Source organism: Theropithecus gelada, chromosome 15, assembly GCF_003255815.1.
Source record: "Theropithecus gelada isolate Dixy chromosome 15, Tgel_1.0, whole genome shotgun sequence".
Taxonomy (NCBI): domain Eukaryota; kingdom Metazoa; phylum Chordata; class Mammalia; order Primates; family Cercopithecidae; genus Theropithecus; species Theropithecus gelada.
Genome location: NC_037683.1, coordinates 10,549,241 through 10,562,582, shown reverse-complemented (window position 1 = coordinate 10,562,582; position 13,342 = coordinate 10,549,241). Strand labels below are relative to the sequence as shown.

Sequence of the window (13,342 nt, the reverse complement as noted above, 5' to 3'; positions counted from 1 at the left end):
ATTACAAGCATGAGCCACTGCACCTGGCCTTTTTTATTTTTTTAAATTTATACTTGAGACAGAGTATCACTCTGTCTTACTCTGTCACCCAGGCAGTGATGTACTCGCCAGAGTACAATGCTGCTCTGTACTCTGTACCACAGCTCATTGCAGCCTTGACCTGCTGGGCTCAACTGATCCTCCTGCCTCAGCCTCCCAAGTAGCTGGATCTACAGGCCCTTGCCACCACCCTGGCTAATTTTTTAATTTTTTGTAGAGGTGAGATCTCGGTATATTACCCAGGCTGGTCTTGAATCCTGAGCTCAAACAATCCTCCTGCCTCAGCCTCCTAAAGTTCTGGGATTACAGGTGTGAGCCACCACACCCAGGCTGGTGTTTTGTTTTGTTTTGAGACAAGTCTCCCTCTGTCGCCCAGGCTGTAGTGCAGTAGCAGGATCTCAGCTTACTGCAACCTCCACCTCTTGGGTTCAAGTGATACTCCTGCCTTAGTCTCCCAAGTAGTTGAGATTACAGGTGTGAGACACCACGTCCCCCTAATTTTTGAACTTTTATTGGAGACTGGGTTTCACCAGGTTGGCCAGGCTGGTCTTGAACTCCTGAGCTCAAGCAATTCCCCCCACCTTGACCTCCCAAAGTGCTGGGATTACTGATGTGAGCCACCACGCCTTGCCAAGGCGATGGCTTTTATAGAAATCTGTTCCCTGACTTTTTAAGTAGCAAGTAGTACCTTCTCTTGTAAACTCCAATTGTAAGTGCTTCTGGCTCCCTGTCTGCTGAAGTCAGGGGCTATTGGCCCGTTTGCTGAGTGCCCCAAACTGTGGAGTTTCCTGAGCTCCTTTGTCTGCTTTTAACGTTCTTTTGCGTCCTCCTTTGCTGGCATGTTGCCAGGATAAAGAACATGGAATCTGGAGTGGGTCCCACGTGGGCTGTAGTCCTGACATGGCATGGGGAATGTGTGACCTTGGGCATGTTACTTAGCCTCTCTGAACCTTCATTTCTCCATCTTCAAGTGAGGACAATATTACTTTGTAGAATGCAGGTAAGGCACAGTGAATGGTATTTGATTATCTGGTCTTCTGATTGTCCCAGAGCCATGAGTAAGGATTCTTTTTGCTGTAAGGAACCAACTCAAACTGGCTTAAGAAGACCATGTACAGGCTGACATAACACAGAGTGCAAAGCTGTAATCCCAGCACTTTGGGAGACTGAGGTGGATGGATCACTGGAGGTCAGGAGTTTGAGACCAGCCTGGCCAACATAGGGAAACCCCATCTCTACTAAAAATACTGAAATTAGCTGGGCATGGTGGTGGGCACCTGTAATCTCAGCTACTCAGGAGGCTGAGGCAGGAGAATCGCTTGAACCCAAGAGGCAGAGGTTGCAGTGAACCAAGATTGCGCCACTGCACTCCAGTTTGGGTGACAGAGTGAGACTCCATCTCAAAAAAAAGAGTCACTTCGGCTGGGCGCGGTGGCTCAAGCCTGTAATCCCAGCACTTTGGGAGGCTGAGATGGGCGGATCATGAGGTCAGAAGATCGAGACCATCCTGGCTAACACGGTGAAACCCCGTCTCTACTAAAAAATACAAAAAACTAGCCGGGCGAGGTGGCAGGCCCCTGTAGTCCCAGCTACTTGGGAGGCTGAGGCAGGAGAATGGCATAAACCCAGGAGGCGGAGCTTGCAGCGAGCTGAGATCTGGCCACTGCACTCCAGCCTGGGCGACAGAGCGAGACTCCGTCTCAAAAAAAAAAAAAAAAAAAAAAAAAGAGTCACTTCTAGGCTAGGTGTGGTGGCTCACACCTGTAACCCCAGAACTTCAGGAGGCCGAGGTGGACGGATCACAAGGTCTGGAGATGGAGACCATCCTGGCTAACACGGTGAAACCCCGTCTCTACTAAAAATACAAAAGCAAAATTTAGCTGGGCGTGGTAGCGGGTGCCTGTAGTCCCAGCTACTTGGGAGGTTGAGGGGGAGAATGGCATGAACTCAGCAGGCGGAGCTTGAAGTGAGCCGAGATTGCACCACTGCACTCCAGCCTGGGCGACAGAGCGAGACTCCATCTCAAAAAAAAAAAAAAAAAAAAAAAAAAATGAGTCACTTCTAGATACTTTTGAAGAAAGAACCCCAGCCAGCCTCTCCACATCGGCCCAAATAGAGTCACGTGTCCATTTCTGAACCAAGTGTTGACAATCATTGACAAGGAGGTGAGATTATCAACAGGCCAAGCAGACTCATCCTCAGAACCAGGCTGGGCTCAGCCTCCTCTGCAGCAGTGTGTCATGGACACTCAGTGTGATTTATTGGCAAGTGAGCCAATAAATGTTGATCACCACCCTCTTTGGGGCAGCTAGGCAGGCCCTATGGTGTCCTGTGTGGGGCAGGATTCTATTTTATGTCCATGGTTCCTGTGGAAAGTGAACATGTTGTTCTGATGAGCTGGCTGGGCCAAGGTGGGGGTCCACACCCTGGACATCCACTTAAGCAGTCAGCTGCAGAGGGCGCCACTGCTTGTCTTGGACAGGGGACCCATGGACCTCCTGCTGGAGGAGTTCTGGTCCCATGTGCCCAAGGTGCAGCTGGCCCAGGAAGGAGGAGGCTGGTGTGCATCTCTCCTGGGGGTAGTTCCCCAGCTCCATCTTCACAAATTTTAATACCTCCCATCCATTTGCAACTAACCTGTTCTCCTACTGGCATCTGTGACAGCTTTTTTTTTTTTTTTTTTTTTTTTTTGAGACAGAGTCTCGCTCTGTCGCCCAGGCTGGAGTGCACTGGCCGGATCTCAGCTCACTGCAAGCTCCGCCTCCTGGGTTTACGCCATTCTCCTGCCTCAGCCTCCCGAGTAGCTGGGACTACAGGCGCCCGCCACCTCGCCCGGCTAAGTTTTTGTATTTTTTAGTAGAGACGGGGTTTCACCGTGTCAGCCAGGATGGTCTCGATCTCCTGACCTCGTGATCCGCCCGTCTCGGCCTCCCAAAGTGCTGGGATTACAGGCTTGAGCCACCGCGCCCGGCCAGCTTTTTTTTTTTTTTGAGATGGAAGCTTGCTCAGTTGCCCAGGCTGGGGTGCAGTGGTGCAGTTTCAGCTCACTGCAACCTCTGCCTCCCGGTTCAAGCAATCCTCCCACCTCAGCCTCCCAAGTGGCTGGGAATACAGGCATGTGCCACCACTCCTGACTAAGTTTTTTTTTTTTTTTTTTTGGTATTTTTAGTAGAGATGGAGTTTCACCATGTTGACCAGGCTGGTTTCAAACTTCTGACCTCAAGTGATACACCCACCTTGGCCTCCCACAGTGCTGGGATTACAGGCATGAGCCACTATGCCTGGCCCGTCTTTTTTTTTTTTTTTTTTTTTTTGAGACAGAATCTTGCTTTGTCACCCAGGCTGGAGTGCAGTGGCGCGATTTCGGCTCACTGCAACTTCTGCCTCCTGGGTTCAAGCAATTTTCCTGGCTCAGCCTCTGGAGTAGCTGGGATTACAGGCATGTGCCACCACGCTCAGCTAATTTTTGTATTTTTAGTAGAGAAATGGTTTCACTGTGTTGGCCAGGCTGGTCTCGAACTCCTGACCTCAGGTGATCCTCCCGCCTCGGAGTCCCAAAGTGCTGGGATTACAGGCGTGAGCCACCGCGCCCAGCTGGCCCAAGTCTTTAAATATAATTGCAACTGAGGGTATGGCAGCGGCCAGAGGTCCTGAGTTGGTGGAGGACCCGAGCCCGGGGAGTCAGTGCTTCTTCCCTCTCTTTCCTACTTTTCTCCCCACTCCCTCCCTCCCCAAGAGTCTTTGGAGGATTGTCCTGTGGATGAAGTTGAAGATGCATTTCAGGGCCTGGGAAAAGAAGATGAGGAAATTGATCAATTCAGTGATAATACGTTCGGGTCAGGTGCAATTGATGATCATTGACAGGAAGCACATGAGTGCCTGGCTGAACTGGAAGAAAAGCAACCAGTGGCAGTTATTGAACAAAAAGGCAATGGAGAGCGGCATGAAATGGATTTGTTGGGTGACCATGAGGAGAATCTAGTAGAAAGGCTCAGTAAGATGGTGACTGAAAATGAACTAGAAGATCCGGCAATCATGAGGACAGTGCAAACCAGGCCAGTTTTATAACCCCAACCAGGAAGTCTGAATTCCAGGATCTGGGATGAATCTGAAGTTCTGAGGGGAATCCAAAGACTACTGCTCACTCAGGAAGTGCCTACAGTGTCTGTATTAGAGTGTGCCTTGCCTCAGAGGCCCCCAGGGTCCAGAAGATGATCAGGACCTTTCTGAACATGCATTACCGAGGCGGTCAACTTCATCTATCATTGGCACTCCTTCTGTTAGAGCTGTCCCCATAGGCGCCCCACCTAAGCAGATGACTGTACCCAGTCTCGCCCAACACTTTCTGTGTCCCAAGCCTGTACATGTTCAGCCCCCAATGCCACCGCATTATCCTGCTCCCTATGGTGACAGGACATCTCCAAGTCAGCTCTGCTGTGTCCCGCTACAGCCTGGATGTATGTCTCCCAGCCAGTTCGCATGGGTCCCTGGATTTGTTGGTAGTCTGTTTGCTGCCATGAATCCCAAGTTACTACAAGGGCCAGTGGGCAGATGCTTCCCCCAGCACCAGGCTTCCGTGCCTTCTTTAGTGCTCCATTCCTGCTGCACCACCTCCACGGCAGCACCTTCCTGGCCCAGGACTTCACCTGCAAAACCTAAGATCTCAGGCCCCAATGTTTATACTGGACACAACTCACTTTCATCCACAGCATTGTTGACTCTTGCATCAGAGACAGCAACAGAATAGAAATCAGCATCGGAATCTCAATGGTGCAGGAGATAGAGGAAGTCAATGGAACACTCATCAAGATAATCTCTGAAAGGATCCATATGCCAATCTCATGTTGCAGCGGGAAAAGGATTGGGTCCCTAAAATCCAGATGATGCAATTGCAAACCACTGATCCCTACCTGGAAGATTTTTATTACCAGAATTACTTGGAAAAACTGTCAGCTGCTGAAGAAAAATAAGGTGATGGCCCTAAAAAGGAGTGCACCAAGCTTATCACCCCTCAGTTGGCCAAACTTGAGCACGCCTATAATCCAGTGCAATTTGCGGGCACTTTCGGAAAGCTGACTGTTTCTAGTGTAAATAATCAGCAAAAAGTGACTGATGCTCTTGTGACATCTTGGAGTGAGGATAATGAGACAGAAGAAAAGTTCGAGACAAGAGGAGAAAACCCTTGTCATGGCCGAGCGCAGTGGCTCAAACCTGTAATCCCTGCACTTTGGGAGGCTGAGGCGGGCAGATCATGAGGTCAAGAGATCGAGACCATCCTGGCTAACACGGTGAAACCCCGTCTCTACTAAAAATACAAAAATTAGCCGGGCGTGGTGGCGGGCGCCTGTAGTCCCAGCTACTCGGGAGGCTGAGGCAGGAGAATCTCTTGAACCTGGGAGGTGGAGGTTGCAGTGAGCCAAGATCATGCCATTGCACTCCAGCCTGGCGACAGAGGGAGACTCCATCTCACACAAACAAACAAAACCCTGTCATAATTGAGAAAACCTACAGATTACTCCTTGATGCGAAGGACTATGAAAGTCATTATTGCCTGAAGCTAGAATGGATGAGGGAAAGCACAAAATGTGTAGCATGTATGACAAGTTAAGGAGGAAATTGCCTGGACAAGAGAGGCCTAGTGATGACCACTTTGTGCAGATCATGTGTATCCGAAAAGGGAAGAGAACGGTTGCCTGTATTCTTCCTTTCCTCTCCACAGAGCAAGCGACTGACATTCTCCTGATAACAGCCAGGAACCTCCCTTTCCTTATCAAGAAGGACGCACAGGAGTGAGGCACCCTGGCTCACTCTTGTAATGCCAGCACTTTGTGAGGCCGAGGCAGGTGGATCACTTGAGATCGGGAGTTCGAGACCAGCCTGGCTAACATAGTGAAACCCCATCTCTACTAAAAATACAAAAATTAACTAGACATGGTGGTGCATACGTGTAATCCCGGCTACTTGGGAGGCTGAGGCAGGAGAATCGCTTGAACCTGGGACGCAGAGGTTGCAGTGAGCCGAAATTGCACCAGTGCACTCCAGCCTATGTGACAGAGCAAGACTCCGTCTCAAAATAAATAAATGAATAAATAAGTTAAAAATAGCCGAGTGTGGTGGTGTGCACCTATAGTCCCAGCTACTTGAGAGGCTGAGGTGGGAGGATCATTTTAACCCAGGAGTTCAAGGCTGCTGTGGGCTATGATCACACCACTGCACTCCAGCCTGGGTGACAGAATGAGACACTGTAGCTAAATAAATACATGTGAAATGTGAGCTCGCTTCTATGAAAATAACTTTTTATGTCAGGTTTCATGTTTGAAACAGCTACACACAATTTCTGATAACTTGTTATCAGGAGAAATAGGCTTTGTAATGGTAGTCTCTTAAGAAATTATTGATGGCTACTAATAGTGAGAATCTTTATTCACAACTGCAGGTGATATAAAATTTGGACCTTTTTAGGCCGGGCTTGGTGGCTCACGCCTGTAATCCCAGCACCTCAGGAGGCCGAGGTGGGCGGATCACCTGAGGTCAGGAGTTCGAGACCAGCCTGACCAACATGGGGAAACCCCATCTCTACTAAAAATACAAAATTAGCCAGGCGTGGTGGCGCATGCCTGTAATGCCAGCCACTTGGGAGGCTGAGGCAGGAGAATTGCTTCAACCTGGGAGGTGGTGGTTGTGGTGAGCCGAGATTGCATGCGCCATTGCACTCCAGCCTGGGCAACAAGAGCAAAACTCTGTCTCAAAAAGAAAAATTTTGAGCCTCAGCCTCCCAAGTAGCTGGGACCACAGGCACACACCGTGACGGCTGGGTTTTTTATTTTATTTTTTTGTAGAGACAAAGTCTCATTATGCTGCCTAGACTGGTCTTGAACTCCTGGGCTCAAGTGATCCGCCCTCCTTGGCTCCCAAAGTGCTAAGATTATAGGTGTATACTACTACATCCAGCCTGAAATGATTTTTAAATCTCTTCTCTTTTTTTTTTTTTTTTTGAGACAGTCTTGCTGTGTCGCCCAGGCTGGAGTGCAGTGATGCCATCTCGGCTCACTGCAACCTTCACCTCCTGGGTTCAAGCGATTCTCCTGCCTCAGCTTCCCGAATAGCTGGGACTACAGGCACGGGCCACCATGCTCGGCTAATTTTTGTGTTTTTTTTAAGTAGAGACGGGGGTTTCACCATGTTGGCCAGGCTGGTCTCGAACTCCTGAACTCAAGTGATCTGCCCTCCTTGACCTCCCAAAGTTCTGGGATTACAGGCCTGAGCCACTGCGCCCAGCCTCTTTCTTTCTTTCTTTCTTTCTTTTTTTTTTTGAGGCAGAGTCTCGCTCTGTCGCCCAGGCTGGAGTGCAGTGGCCGGATCTCAGCTCACTGCAAGCTCCGCCTCCCGGGTTTACGCCATTCTCCTGCCTCAGCCTCCCGAGTAGCTGGGACTACAGGCGCCCGCCACCTCACCTGGCTAGTTTTTTGTATTTTTTAGTAGAGACGGGGTTTCACCGGGTTAGCCAGGATGGTCTCGATCTCCTGACCTCGTGATCCGCCCGTCTCGGCCTCCCAAAGTGCTGGGATTACAGGCTTGAGCCACCACGCCCGGCCGCCTCTTTTCTTTCTTAAGCTGCGTCCTGGCTATGTTACTGTTTATTTTATTATAGATCCTTAAACTAAACTTACACATTCTGTTACGGGTTGAATTGCATCCTCCCTGAATTCATGTGTCGAAGTTCTTACCCCTAGTACCTCAGAATGTGACCTTACTTTGTTTTAGTTTGTTTCTTTGAGACAAAGTCTAGCTCTGTTGCCCAGGCTGGAGTGCAGTGGCATGATCTCGGGTCACTGCAACCTCCACCTCCCGGTTCAAGCAATTCTCCTGCCTCAGCCTCCTCAAGTAGCTGGGACTACAGGTGCATGCCACCATGCCCAGCTAATTTTTGTATTTTTAGTAGAGACGGGGTTTTGCCGTGTTGGCCAGGCTGGTCTTAAACTCCTGAGCTCATGATCTGCCCGCCTCCGCCTCCCGAAAGTGCTGGGATTACAGCTGTGAGCCGCTGTGCCCGGCCACTCATTTGGATATAGGGTCATCATAAATGTAATCCGTTAAGATGGGGCCCTACTGAAGTAGAGTGGGTCCCTAATCCAGTATATCTAATGTCCTTACAAAAAGGGGAAATTTGGACACAGGCACACACGCAGAACACCCGATGGAGATTGGAGTTATGCTGCCAGGGAACCACCAGAAGTTAGAACAGAGTTGGCAATACATCCTTCCCTGGCACCTTCAGAAGGAGCACAGCCCTGCAGACACCTTGATCTTGAACTCCAGCCTCCAGAACTGCCAGACAATACATTTCCTTTTTTTTTTTTTTTCTTTCTGAGACAGAGTCGTGCTCTGTCACCCAGGCTGGAGTACAGTGGTGCCATCTCAGCTCATTGTAACCTCTGCCTCTCAGGTTCTAGCAATTCTCCTATCTACCTTGGGTGAAAAAGCGAGACCCTGTCTCAAACAAAACAAAACAAAACAATACAAAGAAACTAATCTCTTAAAGAGAACTGAGAGACTTTCAGTTTTCTGTACGCGGGGATAGTTTGTCTAGCAGAGGGCGTATTTGTTGCTTGAAAGACTGGCAAAATCCCTCCTGTTGTTTGTAACAGTAAACACTGGGTGAGTTCATGCATTCTCAGAAACTGTTGGTTGGGGCTCCAACATGGAAAGACAGCTGTACCTGTGCCATGTTAAATCAGAGAAAAAGGTTGTTGAATAAAAACATGAGTTGATTTAAGTGAAAAATATTTTCATTTGCCTTGAAAAGTCAGCAAGGAGGACATTAAAAGGTCCACAGCAGTTAATAGGTCAGTGCAGTGGCTCATTCCTGTAATCCCAGCACTTTGGGAGACTGAAGCGGGAGGATTGCTTGAGCTCAGGAGTTCGTGACCAGCCTGGGCAACATAGCAAGACCCTGTCTCTAATTAATAAATAATAATAAAACAGCGGTTAACATCTGAAAAAACAAAAACAAAAACAAAAACAAACTGTTGATTGGGTATAAATTGGCCTAACCCTTTTGGCAAGATTTCTTGTCTTTTTTTTTTTTTTTTTGAGTGTTGCTCTTTTGCCCAGGCTGGAGTGCAGTGGCGCAATCTCGGCTCACTGCAACCTTCGCCTCCCGGATTCACACCATTCTCTTGCCTCAGCCTGCCGAGTAGCTGGGACTACAGGCGCCCGCCACCACGCCCGGCTAATTTTGTTGTATTTTTAGTAGAGACGGGATTTCACCATGTTAGCCAGGATGGTCTCAATCTCCTGACCTCATGATCTACCCGCCTCGGCCTCCCAAAGTGCTGGGATTACAGGCGTGAGCCACCGCACCTGGCTTCAAGTTTTGTGTTTTTTGTAGAGACACCATGTTTCCAGGCTGGTCTTGAACTCCTGGGCTCAAGCCCGCCTCATCTCCTAAAGTGCTACGATTACAGGCATGAGCCACACTGTACCCGGCCCCCCAAAAGAAGTCTTTAAAGTTTGATCCTTCATTGAACTTTTAAAGTGAAAATCTCAGAGCATCTATTTTGGCTAGGTTCTGTGGGACGTGAGGAAATGGCCCTTGCCTGAAGAGAGCACCCAGCAGGAGGTGGCACAAGATTTCCACACACACACGAGTGCCCACAGCAGGGATATTGGGACCCATACCCAGGAGGGAGCCATCAAAGCATCCTGAGAAGCGGGAGCCACAACAGGCCTCAGGGAGGAGGCAGCATCTGAACTTGGCCTGGAGGGTTCCCACAGTAGCAGGGGCTGGAGATCCTGGCTCAGGCCCAGCCCCTGTGCTCCTGAAGTAGACACTCTAGAGATGAGTGGAGGAGCAACCCTGTTTCTGGTTTGGGGTGGTTTGTGTGTTTGGGGCAAGGGAATTTCTCAGGTTGCCCTTATTTTCTGAAACGCACATACTCCTGGATGTTTCTGTGTAAACCATCTGCTCCATTTTGGCCAAAGCACGAGTTCCTCTCAACTCTCCATGGGGACCAGGGAGGTGGGGGATGCAGATATCAGACAGACTCGGAGCTTCGGGGTGGCCTGTGGGTCTGGTGAATTCTTCTGTGGTTCTCCAAGTGTGATCCTTGGCCAGTAGCACCAGCATCACCTGGACATCTATTAGAAATGCAAATTTTCGCCGGGCGCGGTGGCTCAAGCCTGTAATCCCAGCACTTTGGGAGGCCGAGACGGGCGGATCACCAGGTCAGGAGATCGAGACCATCCTGGCTAACACGGTGAAACCTCGTCTCTACTAAAAATACAAAAAACTAGCCGGGCGAGGTGGCGGGCGCCTGTAATCCCAGCTACTCGGGAGGCTGAGGCAGGAGAATGGCGTAAACCCGGGAGGCAGAGCTTGCAGTGAGTTGAGATCCGGCCACTGTACTTCAGCCTGGGCGGCAGAGCGAGATTCCGTCTCAAAAAAAAAAAAGAAAAAAAAAAGAAATGCAAATTTTTGGCCGAGCACAGTGGCTCACTCTTGTAATCCCCGGACTTCGGGAGGCTGAGGCGGGTGGATCACCTGAGGTCAGGAGTTTGAAACCAGCCTGGCCAATATGATGAAACCCCATCTGTACTAAAAATACAAAAAATTAGCCAGGCGTGGTGGCAGGCGCCTGTAATCCCAGATGCTCAGGAGGCTGAGGCAGGAGAATTGCTTGAACCCGGGAGTGCGGAGGTTGCAGTGAGCTGAGATCACACCACTGCACTCCAGCCTGGCCACAAGAGCAAAACTCTGTCTCAACAACAACAACAACAACAAAAAGAAATGCAAATTTTCTGGCCCCATCTCAAACCTATTGAATCAGATACTTTTAGAGAATTGGTTCCTGTAATCTGTGTTTTAACAAGCCTGTGACTCTGGTTTGAGAACCACTGATAGTGATGTTTACTCCAGGTGACCCAGGGAAGTGGGGCCCCGCCTGGGCTCCCCCGACCCCTGTCCACCTTTCCTGACTGCTCCGTGCTCACCTCCAAGAGGCTGAAGCTGTTCCTGACTGATGGCTCACGGGAGGACTGGGAGCTGGGATGCTGTTTGGCTAACATCCTCTCCTGCAGGGAGGGGGTGAGGTCTGCAAGGGGTACCCAGGGCATTCTCTGGAATGCTACCTCCTTCCCACTTAATGTGCTAGGTGGCATATTAGTATTATTAATCCATACATTCATTCAACAACTTTTTTTGTTGATTGCCTACCGTATACAGGTTGCTTTGGCTGGTGGAGATACAGAAATGACTGTGATATCACCCTAGTCCACAAGGAATCCACGGTCCAGTGGGGACATTGGGGTGGCCACCAGGCAGTGATAGAGCAATCTCCTAAAAGTTTATATTACAACCAGGTGCAGTGGCTTGTGCTTGTAATCCTAGCTACTCGGGAGACTGATGCACCTCCTTGGGAGGTGGGAGAATCACTTGAGACCAGGAGTTTGAGACCAGCCTGGGAAACACAGTGAGACTCTCTCAAAAAAAAAAAAATTAGCCAGGCTTGGTGACCCGCACCAGCAGTGTTAGCTACTCAAGAGGCTGAGGAGGGAGGATCGTTCGAGCTCAGGAGCTTGAGGCTGCAGTAAGCTGTAATCATGCCACTGCACTCTAGTCTGGGTATGTTTTATATATATGTGTGTGTGTATATATATGTATAAAAATGTATATGTATAAAAATATGTGTATTTATGTTTATTTATTGATGTTTATTTTTTGAGATAGAGTCTCACTATTTCACCCAGGCTTGAGTACAGTGGCACAATCATGGCTCACTGCAGTCTTGAACTCCCAGGCTCAAGCGACCCTCCCACCTCAGCCTCCTGAATAGTGGGAATTACAGGCATGTGCCACCATGCCTGGCTAATTTTTAAAAATGTTTTGTAGAGATGGTGTCTCCCTATGTTGCCCAGGCTGATTTCAAACTCCAGGTTTCAAGCAATCCTCCCAACTCAGCCTCCAAAAGTGCTGAGATTACAGGCGTGAGCCACCATGCCTGACAATTTTTTTTTTTTTTTTTTTTTTTTTGAGACAGAGTCTTACTCTGTGCTCCAGGCTGGAGTGTAGTGGTGGGATTCCTGCTCACTGCAACCTCCACCTTCTGGGTTTGAGCAATTCTCCTGTCTCAGCCTCCTGAGTAGCTGGGATTACAAGTGCCTGCTACCACGCCTGGCTAATTTTTTTGTATTTTTAGTAGAGATGGGGTTTCGCCCATTGGCCAGGCTGGTCTGGAACTCCTGACCTCAAGTCATCTGCCCGCCTCGGCCTCCCAAAGTGCTGGGATTACAGGTGTGAGCCACAGCACCCAACCTAGAGTGAAATACTGAAAACCCTCTCATGACTTTCCAGGCTTCTGAGGGATGAAGTCCAACACCTTAGGCTGGACTACCAGACGCTGCATAGTCTGGTCCTGCTGACTTTGGCAGGATTTCTCTCATCACTGGCCCTGTAACACTTCAACGGACTGCAGTAATGATGCTTCATAGAATATGCTGTGTTCTCTTGTATCTGCATGTGGTAACTGCGTACCTACTGCTCTCTGCTTAGAATTCCCTTTGCTGCTTGTTTGGTGAACTTCCACTCATCTTTCATGGCTCAGTTCCAATACCATCACCTCTGGGAACCATCTCCTGCCTGCCCCAGGAGGACTGGGACCTCCTTTTCCTGTCCTCTTTTCCTTGAACCTGTATTTCTTTTTTTGAGACAGAGTCTCGCTCTGTCACCCAGGCTGAAGTGCAGTGGTGATTTTGGCTCACTGCAACCTCTGCCTTCCAGGTTCAAGCAGTTCTCCCTGCCTCCGCCTCCCTAGTAGCTGGGATTACAGGCACACACCACCATGCCCGGTTAATTTTTGTATTTTTAGTAGAGATGGGGTTTCATTATGTTGGGCAGTCTGGTCTTGAACTTCTGACCTTAGGTGATCCGCTTGCCTCAGCCCCCCAAAGTGCTGGGATTACAGGCGTGAGCCACCGCAGAGTCTTAAAAGGTTGGGTTACAATGAGGATTAGGAAATCTGTCAATTATTCGACAGAGAGACAATGAATGGACCAAAGAATAGGGGAGCTCCCTGACATTACAGAACAAATTCAGTATGCAGTATACTGTGAAAGTGAGGCAGAAAAGCAGGTTTTGTTTGCGAGTTTGACTTTAGGATTGCAGGTGAAAAACTTGTGTGACCCTGGAGGTGTGTGGCTAAGGTGCTGCGGGGTCACCGGAGAAAGGTCAAGGGACTGTGGCCCAGTTGGCTCGGAGGTTGTTCAGGTCTCCCAGATTCCAGGGCGGCATTATGAGCCACGTGAC

The 13,342-nt window shown here is 49.4% G+C and overlaps 1 pseudogene; it reads left to right on the top strand.

Moving 5' to 3' along the window:
* The first annotated feature begins 3,670 nt into the window (after window positions 1–3,670).
* LOC112608581 lies at window positions 3,671–5,832 on the top strand (annotated as a pseudogene).
* Window positions 5,833–13,342: the final 7,510 nt, after the last annotated feature.